The 27,185-nt window shown below is 45.1% G+C and overlaps 1 protein-coding gene and 1 long non-coding RNA gene across 7 annotated transcripts in view; one reads left to right on the plus strand and one right to left on the minus strand.

Moving 5' to 3' along the window:
* On the plus strand, positions 1–26,128 carry LOC147758431 (uncharacterized). Its single transcript, XR_015323335.1, has 3 exons — positions 1–1,760; positions 22,029–24,859; positions 25,306–26,128. It is a non-coding gene; the product is annotated as an uncharacterized LOC147758431 (long non-coding RNA).
* LOC111250823 (uncharacterized) overlaps positions 1–27,185 on the minus strand; it is a 67,401-nt gene that overhangs the window by 13,932 nt on the left and 26,284 nt on the right. Inside the window, exon 1 of one of the 6 annotated variants that reach the window (XM_086983018.1) lies at positions 4,694–5,295. The exons of the other annotated variants lie outside the window; for them this stretch is intronic. The gene's annotated coding sequence lies outside the window, so the exon portion shown is untranslated. Of the gene's footprint in view, positions 1–4,693; positions 5,296–27,185 lie in introns of those variants that run through there. 6 annotated transcript variants of the gene reach the window in all.

A 27,185-nucleotide genomic window follows, 5' to 3' on the forward strand; every position in this document is an offset into this window, starting at 1 on the left:
ACACTCGATTTGAGTGTCCTCGTAAGCAACCATAATGTCCCGAAGATGGCGCTAGTGGAGGTGGCTTCTCGGCCCTCTCAAGCACAGGCGGCGCGCGCTGCCGCCCGCTCGCCCGAACCGGTAGATCATCCTCCGCGGCAAGCAACGGTAGGCGATAGCAACGGCTACTTCCCGGTAAGAGCCATGTGCGTTTTTTTTGCTCGTCTCAGATGATCAGCGGCAAGCGTGCACATAAGGAACTAAATAAAAAAAACAAATTCGGGAATGAAAAAGCTTCTCTATCACACTGTCATCTCTGACCGTTCGTATTTACTGCAGAATAGAACAGGATAAGTGACTGACTACGACTAATACCATTATAGCATTTCCCAATTCTACGGACCAAGGTGCCCCAGTGTGAAATTAGGCCTCCCTCAGTCATGTAGCATGCTGAGAGTATCGTTTATCCACTGAGTTCCCTCGCAGCTTACAACATCGCAATAACACGCCTGAGTACCGACCTCATCGCACGAGTTTTGCTTGATATATCGTAATTAACAGGTTGTTCGTGGGTGAACTGCTGCGTCTGCTTTGATGAGGCCCCTCGGGTTTGTTCGGTTTAAAATACATAAGCGATTGCTGCTACTTATACTGGTTGTCTTCTGCAGACGTTCAGAATGAATAGGTAAGTGGCAAGCTGTTGGATGCATTTTGTTACCGATGCCGAGAACCGACGACAACTGGAAGGACGGAAGCGATCGTGTGAAGCCGGCAAGGCTATTAATCAAAGATCGGGCCACGATGTCGATTGGCTGGCCTCAACAGAGGCCGCTATGTGGGCGGAGGCCCCTAGCCGCTGTAGTTTTGGGACGCCTTAAAGTTGAGAGAGGAAGGCCGGGAAGGCTGGTGGTGGTGACCCTTACGAGGTTGGAGGATGATAGTTGGGGGTGAGCACCGAAATTGTTTTCATTTCACGCACCGGGGAGCTTCAAGAGTAACAATAAGCTAAATGTCTCCTTGGCGCGCGACTCTCCAGGTTCTTCTTGGGTGTCCCAGGCGTGCTTCTGCTTACACCGAGCGCGATATAATGGTTACTTGATATTGGTTGGTATGTACCATGCCACGCAACATCGTTCTGGATAGGTTCGCCAAACGCGAACCCTCCCGGTCATCGTCGGTGCGACGAAGCGGGAGAAGCCCGCGAAATCCCAACAAGACTCCCCATCTTTCTGTTAAGACGAAGTGAGCCGCGCTCTACTGGTATGGTTGGATATGAGATTGAAGAGGAACCGCACGGAAAAATCGAGACTAGACAAAAAAAAAACAATATATAAAAATAATCCTAGAAGAAAGGAGAAGGAACGACGAAACAGAAGGCTACTAGCAGAAAAGATTGGAGAGCGTACGAAGCCCTCTCACCTTGAGTCCGAGAGCATGTTCATCGTTTCGTAGCACGAAAGCTCCACCTGCGGGTCGATCCCACTAGGGCTTCTCTTAGAAGCGGTGCAAAATATAGATTTTCGCAATGGATGGATATCCTTGTAAACCGGTCAACTGGCCCACTAGCGTTATCCAGCGCACGTTGTTGGAGCTGAAGTACGACACAGGAAGCGACAAACTTTTCAAGCAAAAACGCTTTACTGCCGAGAAAAGAGATGCTACTGCACAGGAGGAACTCGAAACAATGCCACGGATGATGTCGTTGGTCGCCTACAGCCGCCTTTCTCCAATGTAACCCATGTGCCCACACCCCAATCCCTTTGCCTCAACGAAACCGTCGGGTGAGTTTGCCGAACGCTTAAATTTCCGTTACGCTTATTGTGTGTCTGTCATATAGTCGTCTTGTCTACTTTGCGGCAGCGATGATGCTTGCCCTGCTTCGTTCCTGTTCTTACTTTCAGTCAGTCTTCGTTACTGCTATCGCCGCTGCGGCTGCAAAAATACCTCGTGTGTACGTTTGTTTGTATGCTTGTTTTATTAAATCCTTACCTTTTTTCAAATATCTGCTGGCGCTACACTTGAGTTTGTGACGGCCAGTTACAATGAGCTGGACACATACTTTACTTGGAGAATATAAATTGCAACGATTGCCGGTCAATGACGGCGAGGTTGGTTGCGAGGTTACAGCTGTTGAGAGACCGGAGTGGGTTGGAAGTGGGCTGAGGTAAAGAGATGGACAGAGCGCAGATTGCAGAATGTGGGCGCTGGGCTCTGTTCAGCTATGGTCTCATAGACGAATGGCCCCTCCTCCCGACGGTCCAACATGTCGGCTTGTCTGCTAACAGCGGCCACAACTTCGAGACAAAGGCCTTTCGACGAATACGGGTCTAGCGGGAAAACTACCAAGCATCCATGCCTGGGACGAATAGACGCCTTGGGGTACGAATTTGAATAAAAATGCTTCAAAGTGTCTCACATAGGAACCGGTAAAGTCGAGCAACTGACAGCGTTGCCAGGCTGGCCACCCTATCTCTTGTTCGAGGTCCCTTGGTAGCGGCTTCAAACGTCGAGCCACCGATTTGGAGATTTGCTGTCCATACACCTCTCCCTGCCCACCACTTGCGTACAATCAGCAACTGCCAGTGTGGGCTGTCAATTTGCCGGCCGGTAATGCTTCCATCCAACGAGTATCTCTTGGCTTTTGTCAACCTGGTATTTTTTGTGCCTTTTGTTCAGGTTCAACGGCTGACACCTCTGCAATACTGCTCAGGAATGCTTACCTCATCTTGAAGAACTGGTTAATAAGAAGAATGAAGAAGAAGAAAAAGCGGGCGCCCAAGACGACGAAATGTCACTGATACGAAGTAAAGGAGCCGTGAGAACTCACAGCCAAAAGAACAACGGTTCCGACAGCATGCATATATTTACAGAACTTTCAACTATACGTACGGCTATTACTACTGGACAGCAGGTGACAGGCTTTGTTTGCGTGCTCTGTATGTACATGTATAGACGCGCTCAATTTGACGAAAGCTCGACGAAGGCGAGAAGGAAATTGGAGCTTTGACGTAGCTGAATAATGTCTGGGAAAAAGCTGAAGCCCTGAGGCAGTAGTGAAAGGCTTAGCAGGTGGAATGTAGGCAGCTGGAGGAATGGTGAGTATTACGCCAGGGCCGCCCATGCCTTGGTCTACCAGACGTGGCCAACTCGAACTTGCACCAGGCAACTTGTGCGATCCTAGCTTCAAGCGGCAGCTCGGCGATGCGGTAGGCATCATTAAAACTCACTTGGCTAGCCTGGGGATTTCGAAGGCTTCCAGACAGATAGGCAAGCGACATTCCAGGCTCGCCAAGCGTACCGTTAGAGTTAGAAGGAACGTGCAGGGAGGAAGCCCACCAGCTCTGCAGGAAGAACGGTAGAGTCATGCAGAGTTAGACGCGCGGCGTTTAAAGCTACCGGACGCCGAAGAGAGAGTCTTCCTGTCTTCTCGCTGCGTGTAAACGCATCCTGCTGTGTGCTTTCATGCGTTCCGAGCTCCCTGCTAGCAAGTTCTCCTATCTCGCCCCTATTATGCCGCAACTGCTGCGTGCCTTGAACAAGGACGTTAAATTGGTTGTAATCGTTAAACGAATGCTATGAGAAGAGACGAGATTTGCTTGCTATGCGCCGCACGAGTGGGCAGAGTAAGCCGCCGCTCCCGCGTTTAGCTCGAAAACCCCGCTGCGTGCCCTTTCGTTTCAACGCTATATCGATTGTCTAAAAAGTGCCCCATTTAATACAGCTTCGATACAGGTTCCGAGGCTGTGTCAACCTGACGCTGTGTGTGTAGTTACAGTCGAGGAGTAGGACAGGCTGACCCGTCTGAGCAGAACTTGCCTACATGCGTCCCCCAATGAAAAAGCGTTTAATTATTTGTAAGCGCGTCAGTGACGGGACTCGAGTAGGGACTGCTGAAGAGGTTTTGGTAAAACTAGCAGCCAGGGATACTGATGAGTTAGGCAATTCGTAGTCGTGGTTAGAGAGCTACATTCGAGTTTGGTTGGATCTACGTTCTTGGTTGGGTATGTTCGGCACCGCAGGAGGGGAAGGGACCACTATGAAAATGCACGGCGTAATGGACGTCAGAGATCACGTAAAGGCAGATTCGATATAACGATAATATACTGAGGTGAAATGGCTGATTGTGGTGAGGAACAGATTTAAGTCTAGAAACGATCTGAGGAACGGTGTTATACTGGCAAGTTCGCCTTTGTATTATTTAGCGTATTGATTCGCGAGTAGCTTCGTGTGCTATCCATAATATTCGTTTCCATTCTTCAGCTTAAATAGCTGTAACAACTCCCTTTACGTTGTATGTTTAACTCGTTATGTGACCTGTATCTGAGGGGACAGGTATTACATACAGGACGAAATAGGCGTGCTAACAAGGACATCGCTAGCCTTCGCCAACTCGAACCAATTTAAAATTAAATTTTTTTTTAAATTCGCGAAGGACAACTTTGTTGCGCTTGTAAGGTACTCAGTGTCACTACGTCTAGACGCGTCCAAGCCTGGCTGTAACGCGTTTCAAAAAACTTAACAAACTTACATTTTAGTATCCAAACTCCGACAGTTCAAAAACTTCTAAAGAAGGACAAGGTTAAAAAAATTCGCAAAACAAATGCTAACTAAAAAGGACAAAGCAGAGAATCACAGGCAGTAGATCTATGTTTGTGATCTACTGTATTTAAAATTTGATTAACTGTGGATATTCTACTTTTGTGTATGTACATACTTTTCGGATCTCTAGGAGTATCAGGTGACGGGCATCCGCGCAGACCGTCGATATTATAAGCCTGTAACCTCGGTGTACATGTTGGCTATCGCGAAGATTTTTGACAGTTGCTGCTCTTGTTCCGAAAAAAAACTTTCTAATTGAACCACGTTTACCGTATGCTTATAGTCTACTCTAAAAGCATACATTCGGTACCAAGGATAGCCAATGATACGCATGACTGCAAAGGTTTAAATTTAAACCTAGCACTCTGTCTACAAACGTACGACTCACTTTCACTTCTCTGTTTTCCCGGCTTCCCACTCCTCCTTTTCTATTTGTCCAGACGTTACGCAGTTCTGTTAGGAATTTAGAATAGATGGACTTCTAGTAAGACTGCAGTTGTCGTTCGGGAGGGTATCGCTAAATGTACAACACACTTTCTTAGGTAAATGGCTAGGACAAAAAAGGCACTAGTGAGGCAACAGCAGCAAAAGACTAAGACATCTCAAACCTATTTCGTTTCATTTCTTCATTCATCATTTCGTCCTTGCTTCATCATACCGATTCTTCCATACGACGAACCGATGGGAACGATACCGCCGCGATGACCGACCGATATTTTTTACGGCATACCCACATCCTGACGCAAGCATGAAACGAATAATTCCATCTTCTTTAAAAACTTTAGGGTGCAAATAAAACAGAGAACGGCAACAAGGAGGCTGTGACAGTTAGGAAATGGTGCAGTTCAAACGAATTGTCATAGAGGTGCTGCTACACACCACCATTCGCGGTGTTTGTATGCGATAAAGGTCTTCACTTCTTTGGGACAATCTGATCTCTCACCCTCAAAATTTCGTTCCACAGAGTAACAGTCACGCTAGTCTCGAATTTATGCGCACCTCATTGGCGGACCCTGTTAAAGTTGCGGAATTGTCTGTCTTAGCGTATACGCGCATTCATACGCTCTAGTGGCTAAAGCGAGAGGAGCACCGAATAATTGAGTTGAAGCGGCAGACACTGACGACAGTTGCGGTGGGAGCGCCTGCCGGTCATTGTATTGCTGCCGCTAAAATGCAACAGTAATACAGCTAGTCGATGCAGGCAGGCAGGGCTGTAATTAAGAGACCCCTCTGGCCCTCCCGGTGGATTACGTCTGTGGATCCGCGTGAGTCGAACGCTGAGCTGCTGCGAGTGCCACGGTATTCGCTACCACCTTCCATTCTAGGCTCCACATGCGAGACTGCTCAACGTGTTTCCTTCTCTCACTTGCTTTCGCTCTTTCCTTTTCTGTCGGCTTCTCTCGACCTCTATCTTTCTCTTTTCCCGGGGGCGTCGGCGGTGTAATCACGAAATTAAAATTAAAACAATATGTAGCGTAGATGCCTAAAAGTTCACACAATCAAACGACCACCACGCTGAGTTCGAACGAGGACTAAGAAGTACATCTGTAAGTACTCGTACTCTCACGACCCCTCTACAAGGAGTTGCACAAAACCGACTGCCTGATAAGCCATAATTAACAAAATGGCAACAGAAGAAGCGACATCTGTTTGTACGATTTTGTTTAGGACTGCGTCCTGCGTAAACGATCTAATATCGCGTTTTGGTGTGACAAACGCTCAATAATTTACAAGCAACGAGGTCGCTAAAAATTTCTGTTATATTTAAAAAAGAAGGTCAACAAAGCTGTAGATTTAAACGTTTGACAGCATTACTGAAGTTGTACTCTCTAGACACGTTTTTAGGGGTTTATGCAATATTATATACAGAATATTTCTCCAGCAATTCGTCTTTATGACTATCTAAATCGATAATATTTAAGGAATTATTTGACATACACTAGAGTGTGTTGTTCGCAATTCAGGGCGGTCACAACTTTACTTCGGCTGCTGAACCTCTAACTAGTCACTTTCAAAATGCATCTTTCCTGATCTTTTTGATGGTAACCGTACGCGAAGCAATGCATGAAAGTACTCCAGGGATTGCTCATACGCTACATGCGAACATTATTCGAGCCGAATCAAATACTGGCCTGAGAGCAGGCAAACGTTGAAAAATGCTGAACCTCTAAATGGCGAAAAAGGTCTAAAGAAATGCAAAAAGGCGCAAAAAGCCTCAAATAGACTAATTATTGGAATCCATGTGGACAACCTTACTGATAAATGATACTTTCCACTCCAAATCGGCCAAATCCAGATGTGTCAAAGGTAACTTTCAAGCGACTTTTGAGCCTTTCAAAATTCGTATCCTTAAGGATTTACTGGGTTGCCCCGTCGAAAAACTTCTCGGATTTTTTAGAAGTCGCAGGAAAACTGGAAATAACGTAGACTGTCGTTTTTGCCAAAAAAGCAAGTGTTTATCTCGCTGGGCATGAATTCATCAGCATGGAGAGATTATATCATAGTTCAAATGAAGAAAACGGCACACCATTCTTCACTCGCTCATAACTAGCTTTTAATAAAAGTGAACCTTTTTTTATGTACGAATAGCGGTAGATGAACATATGCTCGCTACTACAAAATGCCCGTCCAAGTTTTTACCAATTTAGGTACCGTGTTTTATGAATATATACGTACTGCTTGTGATTCAATGTAACAGATTAATCTATCGGCGATATACAGGCCGGTGGCGACTGAGTGAAAGCTAGTAAACGTTCACAGGCTGTAAAGGGCAAGCGTACTTCTATCTTGTTCATATAGCTTACAACACGAACGAGAGAAGGAGCGATGTGGCGGGAATGGATCTTGGACTGCATTAAGATGATTACGTTACGTCTCACTCCAATCTTGGATTGGCATATCGTTAAGTCTCTGGTTTAATCACAACCAATCTAAATGTCGAACAAAATGAAGGGCTGAACTAGCCCACTAACAAGTAATGCTGTTTTTCACGTTTCAGCTCAACTCTTCCTTGGAAGTATACCGAAAATGCTTTTTCAAAATGGCGGTTGGAAGCCATAGGCAACACCTGCTATAAGCGTCGGCCGCTGTAGTACGATTTATAAACACTGCTGCATCGAATCTCACATCTGCATCCGTATCTCTGTGAACGAGAACTATCATTTGCACCCGAACTTTGATAGATCGTTGAGGATGCGTACAGGAGAACATCGCTTTCTCCTGTTTACATTTCTTTATTACTTAGCGTTTCAAACATATGTGTTACATTAACATTGACAATAATAATATACCAAGTATATTCTACCTCTGTGCATAGGGAATATTCCGTTTTGTTCAGGATGTACGTTATATTTCTACGGGAAGCATCTTAGCCATTAATTCGTTAACAACAACAGAGCACATAACAGTTAAACTTTATTTCCTTATTGCTCAGCATAAAGCGAGCATTTACTTTTTGATTAATGTTGTTATACACGATATATAATGCAGTAAGCTATTTGATGTTACGTGAAGTCACCATTTAAAAAGACCACTATATACTCTGTCAGGTTGTGAAGTCGTCATTCAATTGGCGCTCAGTCGAGTTAAAAGAGACAACATTCGAGCTAAGTCTGTCAGCTTTAAAACAGTGAAGAGATCTGTGTTCATCGATTAAAGCCACGCTTCTTTGAGGACATTACCGACATCTTGACACTCGCCGAATATTCGCTACCTTACGACCTTGCCTACATCAAGGCTGGACACAATTTTCTTCAAACTGCATTTTATTTGTATCGATTTTCGATGCTTGTTATTACCATGACACCTAAGTTCTGCTTTACCGTTACCGTTATTAATTAGCGCCAAAGCTTTTAGCTTAAGGTCAACTATAATAACTACCAACTTCTGTAGAGCGAAGACTATATGAACGTATGACATTCGGTGCCAAATTCTGCAGGAACGATGTGTGCCAAATGATTTATCCTATCCATCACATGAGACAACAATAACGACTGCCGCCCCTATCACGCAGTGGCATGCTGCAATACCATGCAACAAACGCGCTCCTCCACTGTCCCATCCTTTTCAACGCCAGTCACACATTCTTGTACAAATACATACACACATATCACATGCATGTACACAGATAGCTATATACGCATGTAGACCTTATGGGTTGGATCCTCCATACAACCTCACGACAAGCGTTTGCGTTGGTCCAATGCCTTTTCCTCTTTTTACGAAACCGCACGCGCCGCGCTGTAGACCCCGAGCGATATAGTGGTGAGACCAATGGCAATGGTCGTTCACTGCCATCGGGTGGAACCTCGGATCGTTTTAAAGCGAGGCTTCTAACAGGCGGGTGGGGGAAAGGGGTCGAAGGTAGAAACATAAAAGAAAAGGGACGAGAAGAGCCGGTGGCTTTTTCATTTTTCACACGAGATCCCTTGAGAGTGGCTAGACCCCGCTTCAGCCCCTCTTGGTCCTGCAAAACCTCACATCCCACGGGGCGCCGTTAGTAAGTTTCCGCCTAGTTTCCTCTGTAACACGAAGTTCCTGCCTGCTTGCTCCGTTCCCGAGGCTTCCCACAATCCGCCAACCCTAAGCACCGTGCTTACGGTATGCCCCGTGCTGCTGCTATCTAACAGAGGACGTACTGCTGGGGAACTGCTGCATCGTTTTGGGAGTACATCGCCTTCTGCATTTCTTCTTCATCTTCTTTTTCTTCGCGTTCCACTTCTTGTTCTATTGCTCTTCCTGTTGTTTTCCTTTGCTGGTTCCATTCATGTGCATTTTACCGACGAAAAAGCAAAGCAGCGCCCGCCATAATTCGAATCCTTACAACTCCAGGCAATGCGCGGAAGATGCGTCTAGACGCTCCCGCTTCTGCTCATCGTTCGCTCACGCGCTGGTGCAACCATAGAGGAAAACAGTGTAAATAGGATGGTCCCATTAACGTGAAATCTTTGCAAGCGGTTTGCCATATTTTGAACACTTGCACCACTAGGATCGCGTAAAGCCTCCCTGTTTCGCTAAACCCATCGGACCTGCTCTTCAATATAACTATTGCCTTATGTACTCGAGATTCGGATGCAAAAGGCTCTCTTCGAATGCCTTTTCAGAGCTGCCTCTGCTGCTACCCAAAGAAAGACATGCAATAGACGATAATGATTTGCCAATTTCGTCTGCAGTGCTGCGCTGGTCGGGCCGACTTTTAGCGATAGCATTTTAGTCTTTAGTCTTTCTGTTTCCCTCTAAGTTGCGTTTCCTTCCGGGTCGAGGAGCGATTCGCTAGCCTGATAGGACAGCTATATAGGACCCTGTTATCAACAAAGAGGTTTTTGAAAATTCTTTTTGCGCTCGGTTACGGGCCCTTTTCCAGCTAGCCGGTTTTACGTTGGCTCTCACTCCGGCGCGACTGATGCACATCCAAGTCTGGCGAACATTGCTTGACAAAATGCGTCCGCGTCTTTTCTGCTTTGCTCGCGACGAAAGTATCGTATGAATGAGCATTCTATATATGAATCTATCTGATGCGTATGCACAACATTCTCGAGCCGTCTTTCTGCCATCGTCCTGCTGACGCATTCATTTGCGCAGTCACAGTCTGTTTGACACAAAACATCCTTCATTCCCTTTAGCCACTAAGTGACTATCTGACTAAGTAAAGTCAATTTAAATTGAAGTGAAAAAAGACAGTCCTTTCATCGTGCGCTTACTGCAGGCACAAGTGGCCGAAGCAGTAACTTTCTCTTTTTAGGAATAATATCGGTGTCTAACAGTGGCCGCTAGTTCGGCAGTGCCTGCAAGCTTTCTGACTCCCTTTCTATGCTTCTTTCGATAACGCCGCGTAATTTTTAAATTAAGTCAATTGAAAGCATGTTCTGTGGGTGACTGCTGTTCCACCATTGTGCTTTCATTACCAGTACTATTGCTAGTTTGATAACAGTTACTACTGTTTCCAGAACTAAAACGAGCAAGTGCGCCGTCTGCGTATCAGTGTTCTGTGACGGCCTGTGCTTGAAGGAAACAGCTACTGCTGCGGGCAACAATACTCGCCGGCTACCGATACGAGTTCTGCATATCTGCAAAAGCCGGCGATGATGACAACGACAAGCACAAAACGGAACCCATAGACATGCATGATATGTGTACATGGAATAATATAAATCGAGGGTGTAAAGCGTGAGAAAAAGAAGCTGGTGAAAAATTGAAAACATAGTTTGACATATGCTTAGTAACGACACTGTGAGTGAGTTAGCATTTTTTTAAGACCCTTTGGGCCTCCCTTCATGTTTCCATCTAATTTTTATACCGTTACTTTATATAAGATGCAATCTGATTTGGTTCTGCATTCTCCTCGCAACTTCACATGGGTGATGCGCGGCACACGTAGCAGAAAAGTCAAGCTGCGTAAAGTCAAGCAGAAAACCCACTGAAGGAAGCCGCAAGTTGCGTAACGGTTTACAGTTCATTTCTTGTCCCTGGGTTGAGCATCGTCTCAAGTCGAGGGCTTAGCAGGCCATGGCAGCTGTTGGCCTGTTTGTCCGGCCAAATGCACGATGCTTAACTAGGCTCGAATTCTTTAACTAGCTCTGAACACATTTTCTAAGAGCCGCTATAGCAAAGCATCGCCCACACCTAACTTAAGTCTGGCAGCTTTCATTCAGGACGCGGCAGCCTCATTGTCCATTTGCTGGGGGCTTCCGGTCTGCCGAGCGTCGGCTGGATTCAGGCAAGCACGGATGGTCTTCAGTTCCCTTTGCCCGTCGAGGGTTCTTTGTATTAGCATAAGTGGTTGGGAAAGGTTCATTTTGGCCGGAATTAGAACGGACTCGACTTATTTCGTCTTGTCTTCGGTGCCGCTGACCTGCCACCTCTAAAACCCCCGCACCTTCGTTGGCAGCTATTGTAAGACATTCTCAAGCTAGTTGGAGAACGAGTGTGAAGGCAGACTAAGGAAGACGCGATAGGTAAAGCGAAAATGACCGACCGACCGACTGAGCTGGACCGGGTAGTAAGCTCGCAGAAACCGACCGACAGACGGTCAGACCGTCAGTTTATGGCCGTACGAACTTGATTTAATATTCGGCAAAATTAAATATGTACTTTGTTCATCTTATTCTTCTTTGCGGACGTGGCGGACATGGGGGCCACTTCTTCGTCGGCAAAAAGGAACAGTGAGATTATAACGCTAACGGGGGATGAACACTATTTTTACCCTCCTACCGTTTTATGCGAAAGCTGCTCAGGCAAAGCTGATCCAACATTGTTCTTAACTGTCTCTTCATTTATATGGAAAATGGCAATCGTCGGATTGACAGCGGCTATTTAGACGACGGCAACGACAATGCGGAGAGATGACTAGGATCGCGGCGGCCTTAGCGTCAAAAACGACCCCCTGACAGCGATCGCCATCACCGCTAGCACCGCCGGCGATAGCCGTATAGCAGCCCAGAGGAATTAAGGTGAAAAACTCATTTAGCAGTGGCAGCAGTAACAGCATGGGCTGTTTCGTCGAATGCCCTCTTTTTCTTTTTTCCCCTACTTGACTCGACTGCTCGCTCTGTATTTTTCTATCTGCTTTTCTCCGTCCCCCACTGGCTGAGGTGGACGGAGCGAGGCTAATTGAAAACTTTATTAACCTTCTTTTTTGCTCTACATTCACTTGCGTTCCTTTCCCTTTTCCGCTGCTGTCGGTTTCGAGGAAGGAGCGTCTCTTTCTGAGCACCCTGTGTTCTGAAACTGGGTGCGGCCAGTGAAGGACATCAGAAAACGAGTTTTTCTCTCATTTTCGCACTCATTCACTATCTACCTTTTTGAAGTCTCGCGAAGCGTCTCGTCGTGCCCCACAAAATATTCCTCGTTTTTGTCACTGTGGTTAGTCATATAATGGCGGCGACAAAGCGGGCTTGCTGCTGCCGTCGGCAAATAACGTGGTGGCTGGCATGGTCTTCGCCCTTATCGCCATCGCTATTTTCATAGAGCAGAGTCGCTGCCGCCGTCGGCCGAGATTTGGTGTCGAAGGATATCCTCTCTGTCTCTTTTTCTTCTTATCTCTGCACTACCTTCGCAAAAATGGATGAGCTCACTGACCTGGCAGCAACAGTAAAAACGGTAACAGCAGCAGCGTAGAACGTATTCGTAAGAACCGACGATCAAGCAAACGCACGTGCTTAATAGCAGACAGCCGTTTCGACTAACTGGGGGCGCCAAGCTGCTCACGCCATTACCGCCGTCGCATCTGTTGACGTTGCCCTATCTACCGCGTCTGTTGGGCCCGCACTGCTGGATACAGCCGGACCCTCAACGAAAATGACGATGCGAGTCATAGACGCGATGGAAACAGAGAGAAGAGAAGACCTGCAGAACGCCAGTTTGGAAAATAACTGCCTCAGTTCCGTGATGAGAGGAAACGAAGCCGAGGAGTGGCAAAGCGGCAGCGTAAGTAGAAAGACGACAGCGCCGAAGAAGAAGAGCGAAAAGGAATACACCGCCTATTCAGCCATCTTTGTGCATTTGTCACTTGGAGGCACCCTTGGTTGCCTGGCGAGAGCTCAAGGGCAGGAATGGCAAATCTGCTCCCTATTCGAGTTGCCTCGCTCACTCAGAACTCATATAGAAACTTCGCGCTACTTGGTTTCGTTTGCACAGCCGACGTCTCATCTTGAAGCAAATCGACATACTACCACAAATAGCGTTGAAAGTCCTAGAGATGCAGCTTCCTAGAACATCCGCAGTTAACTACGCTTCCCATAGAACTCCATGTATCTGCAATACGGAAAGATACAAGGAGAAAGATTTCAGATACAAGTCAGCGCATCGCGCCAATGCAACACTAAGAAACTAATGACAAAAGTAACAGGCGACGAGAGACAATTATCGTGCGATACACGATAGAGCCTTGCGGCCTGGCCACTTACTTCTTCAGAATCATTCATGTTGTCATTTGGATTATTATTACTATTACTTCTCTTTCGGCGAGCGTTCAATGAGTGAATCATCAACCATATCGTCGCTGTCTCTCGGGAACGATCGACTGTTACGATGAGCCTACGCGGTAGCGGTACCCGAGCGCAGACACAACGGACACGAGCATAGCGACAAGAGTGGAAAACGAATAATCAATACTTATGTAAAATAATGACTTCTAGCTTGATAGAATGATAGCTTTTCCACTATCCTTTTATCGGTACATTATTCCCTGTATTTTTATCCTGCTCAGACTCGCTCATTTTCTTCAACATTCTTGAAGAGCTCGCTACGAAACGGACCGTATTTAGCTTCCAAGTGTCGCTTCGCTGCTGACCTCTACACCCCCGGGTCAGAACGGCCAGCACACGTTCCCATAGAGTTGTTATGATCATTTGTAAATGTTAGCGCTTCCCTGTTCAGTGCGTCGCACATGTACCCGCCTCTTTGCTAGCTATTTTACGCTGTTTTCTGGAATACCGGCGCATTCCTGGGTAACTAAGTAACACGGATCGACAAAATCAGTATGTCCTTATTTGTAACGAGCACAACGCCCGTACGATCATACCACAGACGTTAATGAACATATTATATAGGAGGCCGCCGATGGGTGGAGAGAAGATACTGCTATTACTGTTGGTACTGTCTGAAACTATTCGATTAGTAAACTCTTCATGGATAGGACTAGGCCAGCGTATATAAATGAGTCAACGAATAGAGATGTGTTTCTTTTCGGAGAAGTAGCAGCACCCTGACGCACATGCTGGCGATGCCATATCAAAGTCATCTTCAATAGAGTAGCCTATATTTTTTTTACGTCGATCTGGTAATAATCGTCTCCTAACGGAATCATTCGTAACTATGCCGTTGCACTTCGTCTCTAGTATCAGTATTGCATAATTAAGTACTGCTTGTGAAGTCTTACGAGAGCAAAGAATTGAATTTTCTCTGAATTTCGGCAACAAATTTAGATATGCGGTTGGAATAAAGTGCAAGTGGATGGGTAATTAAAGCAAGTAATTTACTCGAAACATGGGCTATCACAAGAGCGGAAATATGCCGTTCTATTATATCTATATATTATCGTCTTGTTCAATGAGAGACATGATTAGGTTGCTAGATAGTAATCGTCGTTGGCAGACGTCACTGGCTGCATCGACACCGTTTAATGCCGCACCGTGACAGCGTGCCATAATGCCCGGCCAGGACGTCTTCTAAGAAAAATGTGCAGATCTTTTTTTTGTAAGCATTTTTTCTATAAGTTAGAAGTTATTCGAACTTAGCTGAGGGTCATTTATGACAAGTTAGTGTGTGCGTCACTATTCGATGTTTATCATTTCGAATCCGAAATCTTTTTCTATTTATGCCGAACAATTGATCCATCTGAAATCAACCTGTTATTTATCGGAGCCGATAGAGCTACGCATTATAATTTACAAGGGTGAAGCAGTTCGATGAACAGCTAAACTAATCGTGATAAGTTCATGAAGCTACTATACAGAAAACATAGTTAACCGTTCTTCTTCTTCGAACGTCTTCACTTCTGACCACCGTTATGTGACACGCTGATATACGAAATAATCTGATAGGCGTGTACCCGGCAAAACGCTATCACAATGGTGACGTGCCCAATAGGAGCTTGGTTGCGCTATAAGCGATTTGTGGCTCCGACAGTTGCTTCCGTGCGCAATATGGCACAGTTTCCCACTTTACAGTCAGTTTTAGCAGCGGCGGCTATTTCGTATCGCTTAAAGGCGCAAGCAAACAATCTACTTTTACTCAGATCGATTACGTTTCTCGACTAAGTTTCACTTCTTTTAACGAACTATATTCCGTTAGCTTATCTGCTGATCCGGCCTGCACCAACGAATGCTGAAACGGGCCGAAGCTAACCTGACCCGTAGAAGGGTAGCCATTTTACCCCGAATTAGCTCTCGTCATCCAGGAGCTGTTTGATCCTGAATCCGGGTGCTCTCCACGCAACGCCCGTCAGCCAACATGATCACTGCATGAGGGTAGTGTAGAGTAGATGATAAACGTGCGAACCGGAGTAACTGCTTGTTTTAACTAGTCAGCCTCCCAAACCCGTTGAAATCTCAGTTTGGCTTATTAGATTCAAACTAACGCAGAGTCTATATCCATCATCAGTTGACCGGCGCTGTGTCGAAGGCTAGCAGCTCCTACAATAGGACGATTAGCCCAGAATAGATTGGAACAGTTCTGATGGGCTTTATTTAGCGATCCGATAGGACCTCTTGCGTATCAGAAACGCTGAAAATGACACGCCGACCTGCCACACGACACGCGACTCGGTGCTGTTGTAACTACCAATAAATGAATAAGTTGTTCAATATATCTCTGATGTGTAGATGGTTTTTAACAGAATTTTTTGATCGATTACATTTTGAGAGGCAGGTATCAGGTCTGAACTCTCGAGATAATCCGAAATTTAAATAAAATTTCGATCATAAATATTAAGCGAGCCACAATGATTACAATATTCTCGATACAACTATTGGCTTACGTCACTAGTAAATAAATAGGCCAGTAAAATTAAATAATACAATAGATTAGATAGTCCGAACTGAATTGGTTCTCTGGTCCCTCCAGTCTATAGGTCACTCAATGAGTAGTCATTACGCCGACTCATTTGATTAGCCGCAGGAGTTGAACAGTGCCGGCTGTTGTTGAAAGCGTCCGACGGCATCGTCGGGTAATGTTTGACCGAGTGCGACGTCATGGCCAGGCAAAAGCTAGCATCGCTCGGCGGGCTGTTTCAGCATTAACCAGCTTTGTACGCGCTGCAGCAAGCCGAGGTTATATGTCGGGGTCGAGATACGTGGGGCGCTCATACATGCTCTCCACGCATAGATACACACACACACACACGCACGCACACAACTTCCTGCCCACAAGTCACAGCAGGAACTGACTGTGGTCTCTTTCCTAATCTGTATGGTGCTCGATTTGCTTTTCTATCGCCCAAAGCTCACAGTCGCGATGGACACGCACGCCTGACCCATAGACCATACGCACCACTGCTAACAACAGCAGCGGCTTCCACGATGTACGTATAGATATAGCACACTGTATGACACTTGTATGGGTCAACGACGGCATCGAACAATCGGTAACTACTCGACAGTCGGCGAATATAGCTTGAGCGTGTGAGATAGCGATACAAGCGCGTAGGCGGCCTTCCTACCCTAGTATTTTCCTACCGATTACACTGGAAAATAGGCTATGCACCGGTTCTTCAGGGCTTCTACTCAAAGTCAATTAAACGCTGTGAAGCTCTGAGCGAAGCGAATCAACACGGACCATCGCGCATGCAGGAACTCGTACTTCGGTTACGTATATTCGAATACGACGTCGTTGAGGAAGCGCGCTATGGAAACACAGATGACATTTAGGAACAGACGGCTTAGCGAAATATGAAAGGATATTTTGCACATGCGCCGAATTTCGTAGCCTACCTCCAGGCTGGCATCTTACGTTCCGAAATGGAAAAAAAGCATAATTTTTTGCATGGATTGTCATGATCAATATACGTTTTTATCCTGTCAAAAAGCGTTGCTAATGTATCAATAACATCTATTATAGTAATAGCGTCAATCGGCGGACCTTTTTTAAACTTAAGAATCTTTACTATAGTATCGTGCTAATGCCAGTCGAGCTACGATACGCATTGGAAATGCTCACACGTTTTGCCAATGTATCAAAAGTGTCCGTCGGCGGGATACAATCGAATAATTAGACTTTTTTTTTCTACGAATTTATGCTCTACGTGCTGAGTCCGATAAGGCCCCGCCACATATCGAAACAATAGCAGATGATCTCGATAGTGGTATTTGGTTCGTCCTGCAAATGGATACCCGTCATAGCGTGACACTATGACTGCACCGTCACTGAGTGACTATGTATGGCTACTTTTACTGTGGCGTATTCAAATCAGATTGCGATTTGGCTTGTTTTAATTATTACTCTGTCAGTAAAGGACATGTTGGTGTTGCCTAGTAATTAATAACAGTCGATTAGATCGTGCTGATAGACTGACCTAAGGGCAACGAGCCAGAACGGTATATATTAACATAAATTAACAACGTCTCAAGGGTTCGGCGACTTAGAACTGGGTCCATGAACCTCTTCAAAGGATCAGATGCGTACCATGACAGGAAAAATCAAAGCACAGCTAGAACTGTATTAGAATGCAGAAGATGCTTTTCTAAACACTATACGATTAGCTTTGATTAAGTAATAAGTCATTTTCGAATCATCTGTTCAGCGCAGCTGCCCAATTTAATATACAAGCATAGCTTATTATCTAGCGTATTATACGGCAGAGGACAACAGAATAAGCAAAATCGACACGCAGCTGATTAGACATGAAAATTGACGGGCCAACTCAGCTAGTGACACTTCTGCTGCTGTTGTGCGAGGAACAAACAAAAATATAGATCCGCCAACATCATTCCATCATCGATTTGATAGCGTCTATAGCCAGCCTATTTCTGTACAACGCTCATATTGTAGCTAAGATAGCTATTGCACTTGCTAACTTATTGAGCAGTTTTTCAATTGCCCCCCCCCCCCTCCTCGCCTGCCCTCTCGGCTACGTTTTCGAGAAACGTGGTAATTTGAATGCACGAACCTGGTCAGTACCGGATTCCCGCAATGGGTCAGTGCAGTATAGAGAATACAGAAGAACAAAAAAATAATAACAACTTAACAGTATAGAGTCGCAGCAATGCCTGTGATTGCTATTCACGATTCGTTCTACTTTCACAAAGCAACATTGTGCGTTGTTCTTACAACAGGCAGTTATTGGATCGTCTATAATGAGCCATATGACTACCATGTCTATCAGTTATTCAAACGAATTATAGTTGTCAATATTGGAGACCATCCCAGACTTTCATGTGCCGTTCAGGGGGTCGGCGGTGTGTCAGTCGGGTTGTCCGTTATATATTGTTGTCAATCATCGTAGTAAGCGCGAACGGAAAGAATGTCGTTTAGCAAAGTTTGACGCATTTTTTGCCGCTGTCAGCCAACGAGCCTGTTAGCCCTTAGTCCCGTGTGTTAGCCTTTTGGACTGTGTGTATGGCCTGACACAGCGCGGTCCGGACTATCTGGACAGGACATAGTGTAAGGTTTTGCGAGATGTAGGACGCTTTTTGGCTGACTCGGCGTCTCCCCCGCTTCCAACAGCTTCCCTGTACGTCCCTTTGCGCGCAGCATTTCCCCATTATGGCCAGCACTAACTACAGCCCCAGTTCTCACCAGCCTCTGAAATGGACCCCGCTACGCTTGCTGCTTTACGAAAAACCGCCTGAGATCTGTCGTGCAAACGCCTGTAAGCATGGCAAACTAGATAGGTCGTCGACTTCAGCAGTGCCGGAGAACGTAGCGACAACGATAAGGGGCAAATGTAGCTCTTCCGCTGAAACAGAGAGAGCTGACGGTATTGAGCAAGCTACTACTCCACTACTCTGTTCAGAGGATTCGAGCATTTTGTGGCAGCAATGCGGCATGCAGAACCTGCAGATTGCCAGCTGCCTTTTAATACTGACCTGTGCTAATTTATGTATTTTACAGAGGTCACTTTGAAAGTGATTTTGGTGGAACTACATAGGAAGATAACGACAAAAAGCGTACGAAGATGACCAGACGCGGATTCAACTTTTTCAAACGGCAGTACCACAACAAACAAACGAACAGGCATAGATTACACTTACCACAACACAGATGCTTGCAAGAGTGTCCAGCTTTAGCATGTAGAGCGAAGTGTAGTGCATCACTATTGCATGGCCAAAAAACGTTTTGAATGCAGTTGCGTACATATGAGAAATACGGTGAGGTTTATCGGAGGAAGCCCATGGGTTCCCCTCAGTCTAGTGAAATAGCTTGTGAAGAGTCGTCAAAAAGAAATCTAGTGTAACTGAACAAGGTTAGGCCTGTTTTGTCAGTCAGTATTCGATAAGAGGTTCTATCTTTTAGTTTTGGGGGTTCTTTGAAAATAGATCCACAGTGTGCTGCAGTTTTCCTTACGTAATACGTGATGATCGATACGCTGAGCTAAGCAGATGCCGTCACTTCAGGTAGCACAAAAACATAACTCAGCATCAGCAGCTGTATAATATAAGTAACAGCAACATTAACGACTTCCCTATCAATGCTAATCCTACGGAGCCTATTCGCATCTACAACAGCCTCGCGTTCATTCTTTCCTACGACGGATCTCTTTGCCCTACGGTCTTCTGTTATCATAGAATAAAATCTAAATAGACTGGCTTAGGTTACTCTACCGCATGCCCTGGCGTGCTGCCTTAAAAAGCACGATCCTCGTAGTGGAGTAAACCGAAGGAAATGCCCTCTGCACGGCGCCGCATGCCTGTCCTGTAGTAAGCGGCGCCAAGCAAAAGGCGAGATAAAGATCAACTCGAGGAAGCACGTCGCGAGTACATTGGTTTAAGTAAAGGATGGGTAACGATAAGCTGCAAAGTGCTGGAACGAGGAAAGAGCGCAGTGTTGTGGAGTGCAGCTATGGAATAGCAACGCGACTATCAGTATAAAAAAGGCTCCGACTAAAATATGATGTTCAGCTCAGCCTCCTAGCAGTGTCGTTCTCTGTATTGTGCCTTTCGGGGTACACCAATTGCTCTAGGACCCTCCGCGCTTGGACGAGGACCCTCGAGTTGAGCCACACCGACCTGGCAAGCGCTGCTACAGAAAATAATTAACTATACTTACAAGGGAGGTCGACTCCAGCGCCATGCAGATGTTACCGAAGCTGCCGGTGCTGAATATAGTATTTCATCAGAACTAGATACATAGTTATTGCGTACTCGTATAAAACATTGCCGATGCAGTTAAACGGCTATAATATATGTTTCGATTATGTACATTTCTATAGTATCTCCATCACGGGAGCTGTGGATGCCGAGCTAAGAGAGAGAATAATGTATAGTGGTATGAATGAAGCAGGAACATTGACACATCGCCAGTCCTGCCGCCGATCTACCGTAATAGGACCCGATGAACACAATATAACCAACGACTAGACAGCAGCTATCCAACAGTCAGACAACACACATTCGCGTGAGCTACCCACGCGCAGGCGTGGCCGGACGGCGACGGTCGACGGGCTTCGTTCTTATAAAAATTGATATAGATGAACATCGGTACACAGAACATGCCGTTGCAGAAAGGCAACAGACGGGAAAGCCTCAAGAGACATGCTAGGGTTGTACAGCAGGAGCAGCACAGGAAACTTAGCCGCTATATCCATAAGCTGGTCGAGTGTACACTGTATGTGTATATATGTGTGTGCAAGTGTCTGTCGGTATGTGGGATGCAGGTTGCAGGACGGTGGCTTAGTGCATCCTTCGTTGCCGCTGCTCCTGTGTCCTTTTCGTGTGTTTCGCTTCTCGGGCTTTGGCTTTAGGTTCTTTCGCTGCCTAACCTTTTCTGGGAATTCGATTTGCCTGTTGCCGTTTCGTTCCACCTGGGCTCGTTCTCTTGACGTTGCGTCGTCCCCTTTCTTACCAATATTTTTTATGCGGCCACAAAGAACTGCTATGCAAAAGTCAGCTGCAAGGTGCTTCTGTCTCGGCAGTGTGTGTGCCTATGTGGTAAACTGCTTTCCGCGCCTAAAGACCACTGTTACCGCTGTTTCTAATGCTGCGAGTGTCGCCTCATACGTACACATGTTGTTCTCATATGGATTACTGCCAGGCTGACACTAAGGCTGATATTCTGTCAAAGGATCAGGTTGGTTGCCATAAGCGGAGAAGAGTGACTGAAGGAAACAAAGCTAGCCAGCGACCGTGTCACGGTTTTTGTGCTCTGGCCGTATTTGGCCCGAAATCATACAGACACCACCATTCAACTTCACCGCCGCTTTACTAAAACAGTATGAGAGCGCCAGCGACAGTTGTGTGAGTGTATTTGTGTGGCTTTATGAAGGCTAACGCCCTTTCTGATTTGTCAGTAACCGAGAAATAAGAACGTCGGTCTCCTCGTCCCCGGCTGTTTCCATTCATATCTGAGACCGCTTCCAAAACACCCGCGCAGGAACTGTCGTTTTTCCTGCGTTCTGCTCTATGATGCTCATCTTGTCTGGAGCACAGCAAGCTATGAGAGAGGTACGGCTTGTGGTGAAAATCTCGAACAGCCCGAGAAGAGATGATGCTAGTGGCAAAGTCATTGCCGCCGCTGACGCAACATCTACTGTCTGGCCTGCGCTTCCGTTTCGATGGATATGTTTTGCCTGCAGCACAGATTTGTATCGATCGTCGTCAACCTCATGGCCAACACGGGCAACGAAAATACAAATGAAGATGTGTCTTCTCCATTCGCATCAAGAGCATAGCACGCAGATGCATGCATGTGTGTATGTGTGTGGTCATCCACATGTAAGTTCGTTGGGTATACAAGCTTGTTGTCGGTCGATTTGGTAAATCGTTCACTCACTTATTCGTTCTTTCGTTCGTCCATAGGTCCGCCCTCCACTCTCCATCCCGCCAGCAACCGACCAGCTATACCTCCAATATGTGCCCCGCGCATTATCACTGAAATAGCATAAACGACCGACTCGCAGTGGGGAATGAGTGATACTAACAGACAGGACCGAGTACCTGGATAGGGGCCAACAGACAGCGACAGATAGACAACGAGAGGCACGGAACAAAAACAGCCCACAAATATTTCTCGTCATATTATCGTCCTCGTGCACGTTATTTTCCTCTGTCCTGTATCTATCGTACGCAGAAGAGAGAAAACAGCATGGATCAGTCTATTTGCCCTTTCTGCTGCTCGCCGTCATTCGTAGTGCACAACAGCATGGGTACGTCTGCCTTAGCCACTGCGCTGGTGCTATGGCCAACGCACGCGAGAGCGACACCAGAAATGGGAGATAAAAGCATAGAGAGGGAAAGAGACTGAGAGAAAGTGAAGACTTAGTAGTAGTAGGTTAGTGTGTGAACGGGAATAAAACTGTCCTAACACCGAGGTGCCTGCTCACCGCTGCAAGAAGAATACGTAGAAATGTTGTCTGAACACATTTGTCCATCCATTTATATGAGTGAATGAATAACTGTGTATCTAGTTGTCTCGGATTGGCTTTTTTTTTTCTACTCGACGTGCGTTGTTTCTGTAGTGACGTCAGTGTATACGACAATGTCCATACGAGTCTGTGTCTGTATCTCTATTCCCTATAGGGTAGGGTCGACAGGGGTAGCTCCGTAAAAGGTGTAGTAAACTAGCCGTAAAGAGCGAAGTGGGTTGGATGGCGAGGACGGGAAATGAAGGCTGTATCATAACCTTCCAATGCCATCTGTTGTAAGATGTGAAGGCAAAAAACTTACGAGGGCGGCTTCGCCGTATGGATAACTAGCTAGATGGTTAAGGAGTTTTCCGGTAGCCTGATGTGGAGTTTGCAAACCCGCTGGCCATCTTTGACATTTGCAACAAAAATCGGATGGTTCTATTTAGCGCTCTCTGTCTCCCTTTCTTCCTTCTCTTCTCTCTCGCTGTCTCTCTCCGCTCTCTTTTGTCAGCGAATTAAGCGGAATTGAATGGAATAATAAAATGAATAGCCCATCGGCTTTTTTAATATTGGCTACCGGCTCATGGACAGATCTCGGTGAAGGCAAAGACAAAAAAAGTTTTTTAGGACGGAATATACAGTAGCAACACGGTACATAGTATCATAGACATTTTATATATTTTTATTCCCCACATAAAGTATGAATAGCTTATAACTGTCCTTTGAGTAAATTCACATTCTATTATTAGAGAGGATGGTAGCCGTATTACGGTTAATTAAGACAGATGTTATAATAATAAGACTTGAAGAAATAGGTAAAATATTAAAGGCTAATTCAGTAAATATTCTTGATACCTGAACAAATTCTAAAATACGCGCATTGGTCTCTGTCGATCTCAGTCAAAAAGAATCAATATTGTCTTTCACAAAAGCGATTGACCCTAAAAGGTCGATGAGCTGAAAGGAGTCTATAAGTTTAAGCTGAAAAACGCGCCCGACTTCCTCGTATAATGTCCCCATTACACACTACGTTTCTTAGACTGGGTTGAAAACCCAGTACCGTCTGATCTGACATTAATGAACCTATTTGAACGCCTACTGCAATCTTGACCTATACTTTTAGCCTTAGAGAAACGGTGGTGCGTTGCGCTACTCTTTTTTTCTGTAAATTGATACTCAGTCTTTCATACATGATGCTCAGTGTCATAGGGATACTTTCACTTGTTAATCTATTTACAATGATGGACAATATCGCTCGTCGCTTTGAGGATCTACTTACAGTGACCTGTGACTGGTATGAGAATCAACATCGCCCTGCTGGAAGGCTGTTGTGCCGTTGACTATTAAAATAATGCCTTCACGATGCTGTCAGCTTGATTGTTAGGTACACAAATTTGGTCTCGTTTATCTATCAGGTTGTAGTCAGCGTTTGGTGTTTGACATTGGTGTGGCTTTCCCTACCGCTCGCATCCGTTCAACGTAATTTCGCGGTAACCGAATCAGTTTCCCTCTAATTTAATATTGTTGCTTCCCATCCGTTCTTAAAGACGCTTATAAGAGGGAAATAGATTGGGGCTGAGTTGAACGTGTGCCTATTACTATAAACCTGAATGGACCTGTTCGGGCTCAGTCATTCACTGTACTACTGGCCGAATAGGCTTCTAGCAGTACATCCACCTAGCCTCAACAAAGATAAGCAATTCAAAAAACATCGTTTTTAATGTCATAAACAGATGCACACATAGGTGTATATCAGATCTTCTGACCAGCTGTATGAATTCATCAGGCAGCCGATTTTTGCAGCGAAGTAATACGCCAGCTGCGGACGTTTTATCTCAGAGGATGGATCTCTCACCTATGTCTTTCTCGTTTAGTGCGGTCGAACATTGTATGTGTTTCGATTTAGTATTCTCCCTTATCGTTCATCGTTTGCCAAAAGCACACGAGTATGATATAAAACTGCAGAGTTCTCCGCAACACTGTGTCTTTCATTTGTGAATATATTCGGTACTACCTTATCGGCTCCACATGCAGTCCGTATACACGAGAGTCTGTTCGTCCTAGAGCAGCTTGCTCGCTCGCTGCGCTGTGTTAGGGGAGTACCCAGTTGCTATTTCAATGACGACGAGTGGATGGGCGAAATTGAAAAGAGCCGTGGCGCTTCTCTCATCCATCAGGACGGTAAGCTTTGTAGTCTCCACCTGTTATTCTTGTATTCTAACTGCACAAAATGTCTCAGAGGACGAGCCAATAGGGAAGCATAATGCGATATGATTATTCAAGGTAAGATTCATCACGGTATCCATATTGAGTAGCTTAGGCCAGTGGATAATATATGGGAGATAATTTTTTTTATATGAGCTTCAGGACTCGCATAAGACACTTTGGAAAGTAGCGTACGACTAATTTCTAGCAATGTATCGTCAATGGTTCTAATGAAAACAATAGACTATTTCGTAAATTTACATGATAATCATAGTAAATATCGCTATATATGCTAAACGAAAATATAAATATATTAAACGGATGCCTGTATCAATTTAATGTGAATTGTAACTTAGTTTGCCTATCTAGGGGTTTCATTAGGCGTCACGAAATTGCAAAGATAAGTTTTCAGAGTTAAAGGGTATACTTCATGACTTTTACTTCAATCCAAAAGTGCTTACAGCGCCGTGAAAGTTACCATTTAACTCTAAATTAAAGAGGCATTTCTCATGATTCATTGTTAGTTTTAACAGGTGTTGTATGAGAAGTATGCAAAAGGACATGGTAAAGGATGCGTTAACTGATTCGAAAAGATGCACATTAAGGCCGAATAGCTCACACAGTAGTGATGATTTGCAAAACAAAAAAATGTCATCTATTTAAATTCTACATTTCGAGTTTTACGTTCGGTATCGCCGTTAGGCATTCCACCACACAGCTCGCTGGCTGTCCGCGCCCGGATTTGAACCCAGACCACAACATGGCCCTAAGACTAACAGGCAGATGTGTCATCCACTAGGCCATCACGGGCACCCTGCTTACGTGACAATAACGTTAACAAATAAAAGACGCTAAAGAAAATCAGCGGGCAGAATGCTATCCTATCCCACCCAGTGGCGGTCTGCGGGGACACTGGTTCAATCGTCTTTATCGTTGTACAGCGTTAGTGGCACTCGGAGTAGGCTATCGGAACCTATTCGAAAGAGCAATAGACTTTTTTTTTTGCGGAAACGATATCTTTACCTTGATAATTGACTATTATCATTCGACGAATACAACGCGAACAAAAATGTAAATGCCACTCCATAAATAGAAATTTTAATATTACATCAATAATATATGTTTAAGAACATGTCCATTGGTATAATTCGTACTAGATCCGTACAGAAAAGAAAAATATACTCATTTTTATAGATATTTTACTCCTTACGAGTCTTGAGCCACCTTTTGCTTTTGGGCGTAGACTCTGTACCTTAAAGAATAAATACGAATTTATTACAGATGCTTTACTTATTCAGAGCTTATCAGTTTCACAAATAAAAACTCGCAAAGCAGTTACTATTACCATCTATTGCCTTTATCTTACCATCCAATAAAACTTTATTGTGATCAACCGGTAATGACTTGTTAGACAATTCCTGTTGGAACTCTATAAATATAAACAGATCTGTATAATATAAATTTTGAACATGCTTCAAATACTTCTAGACAATTAGCAGTTCTCATCTGCCAGGATTTCGTAGGTTTAAGAACAGCGTCCTATCATCTATAGCAAACTAAGCAAGTGCCAAGAACACAGACGAAGGATCCGGGACCATCAACGAGCAAATAGGAACCCTTCTACATTCGCCTTTACCTTATTCAGCCATCAACTTCGGTCTCCACGTGTTTCTTTGTACAGTGAGATAGAAACAACCCCTTGATTTGACCCTCACTTATAAACTATTTATTCTTTACTACGCTAGTAGGGAGCTCGCCCAAGTCCGAAATTGTTAAATTGTATATAGCTACATCCTAGATACACGCTAGGACTCACCCGCAGACCCGTGCACTCTCGCGCCTAATCAGCTAGCTTACACAGTCCGACGAGGGGGTATTTACGTGCCAATAGATGTGTGTTCGCAGGAGTGTGTACTGGTGTCGGTGTAAAAGCGCATTCCCAACCCGATCATCCCACACTCTCCCCAATCCCCCAGCCCCTTCGAAATGGCTTATCGGACGCCGTCAGGAACTCAATTATGGAGACGGGTTCTGCTTGGCTAGCCCGTGCGTACTATATGTATAACTATTATTGCATATATATGCGTGCATTTACATACGAAAGATAAATACATTATATATTTCTCTTAGCTTATCTGCTAGGATCGAGAGACTGTGTTCACATTTGTATCACTTTTGTGGTCTATTACTAGTATAACGAGATACCTGCCATTTGCTAGCACTCATTGGACAATCGAGAAATAGACAACTCGGACAGGATGACGGCAGCATTAGTAGTCAATGGTTATCTGTTTTACTATGTCGTTATTCTGTAGTGTAATACAGTGTAGCTACTGTACTTTACCAAGAAAAGCCCGTTAGAGCCCGTTTCCATCTGTTTCTTTTTATCGCCGTCGAGCTCATG

Source organism: Varroa destructor, unplaced genomic scaffold (assembly GCF_002443255.2).
Source record: "Varroa destructor unplaced genomic scaffold, Vdes_3.0 BEIS01000001.1, whole genome shotgun sequence".
Taxonomy (NCBI): Eukaryota; Metazoa; Arthropoda; class Arachnida; order Mesostigmata; family Varroidae; genus Varroa; species Varroa destructor.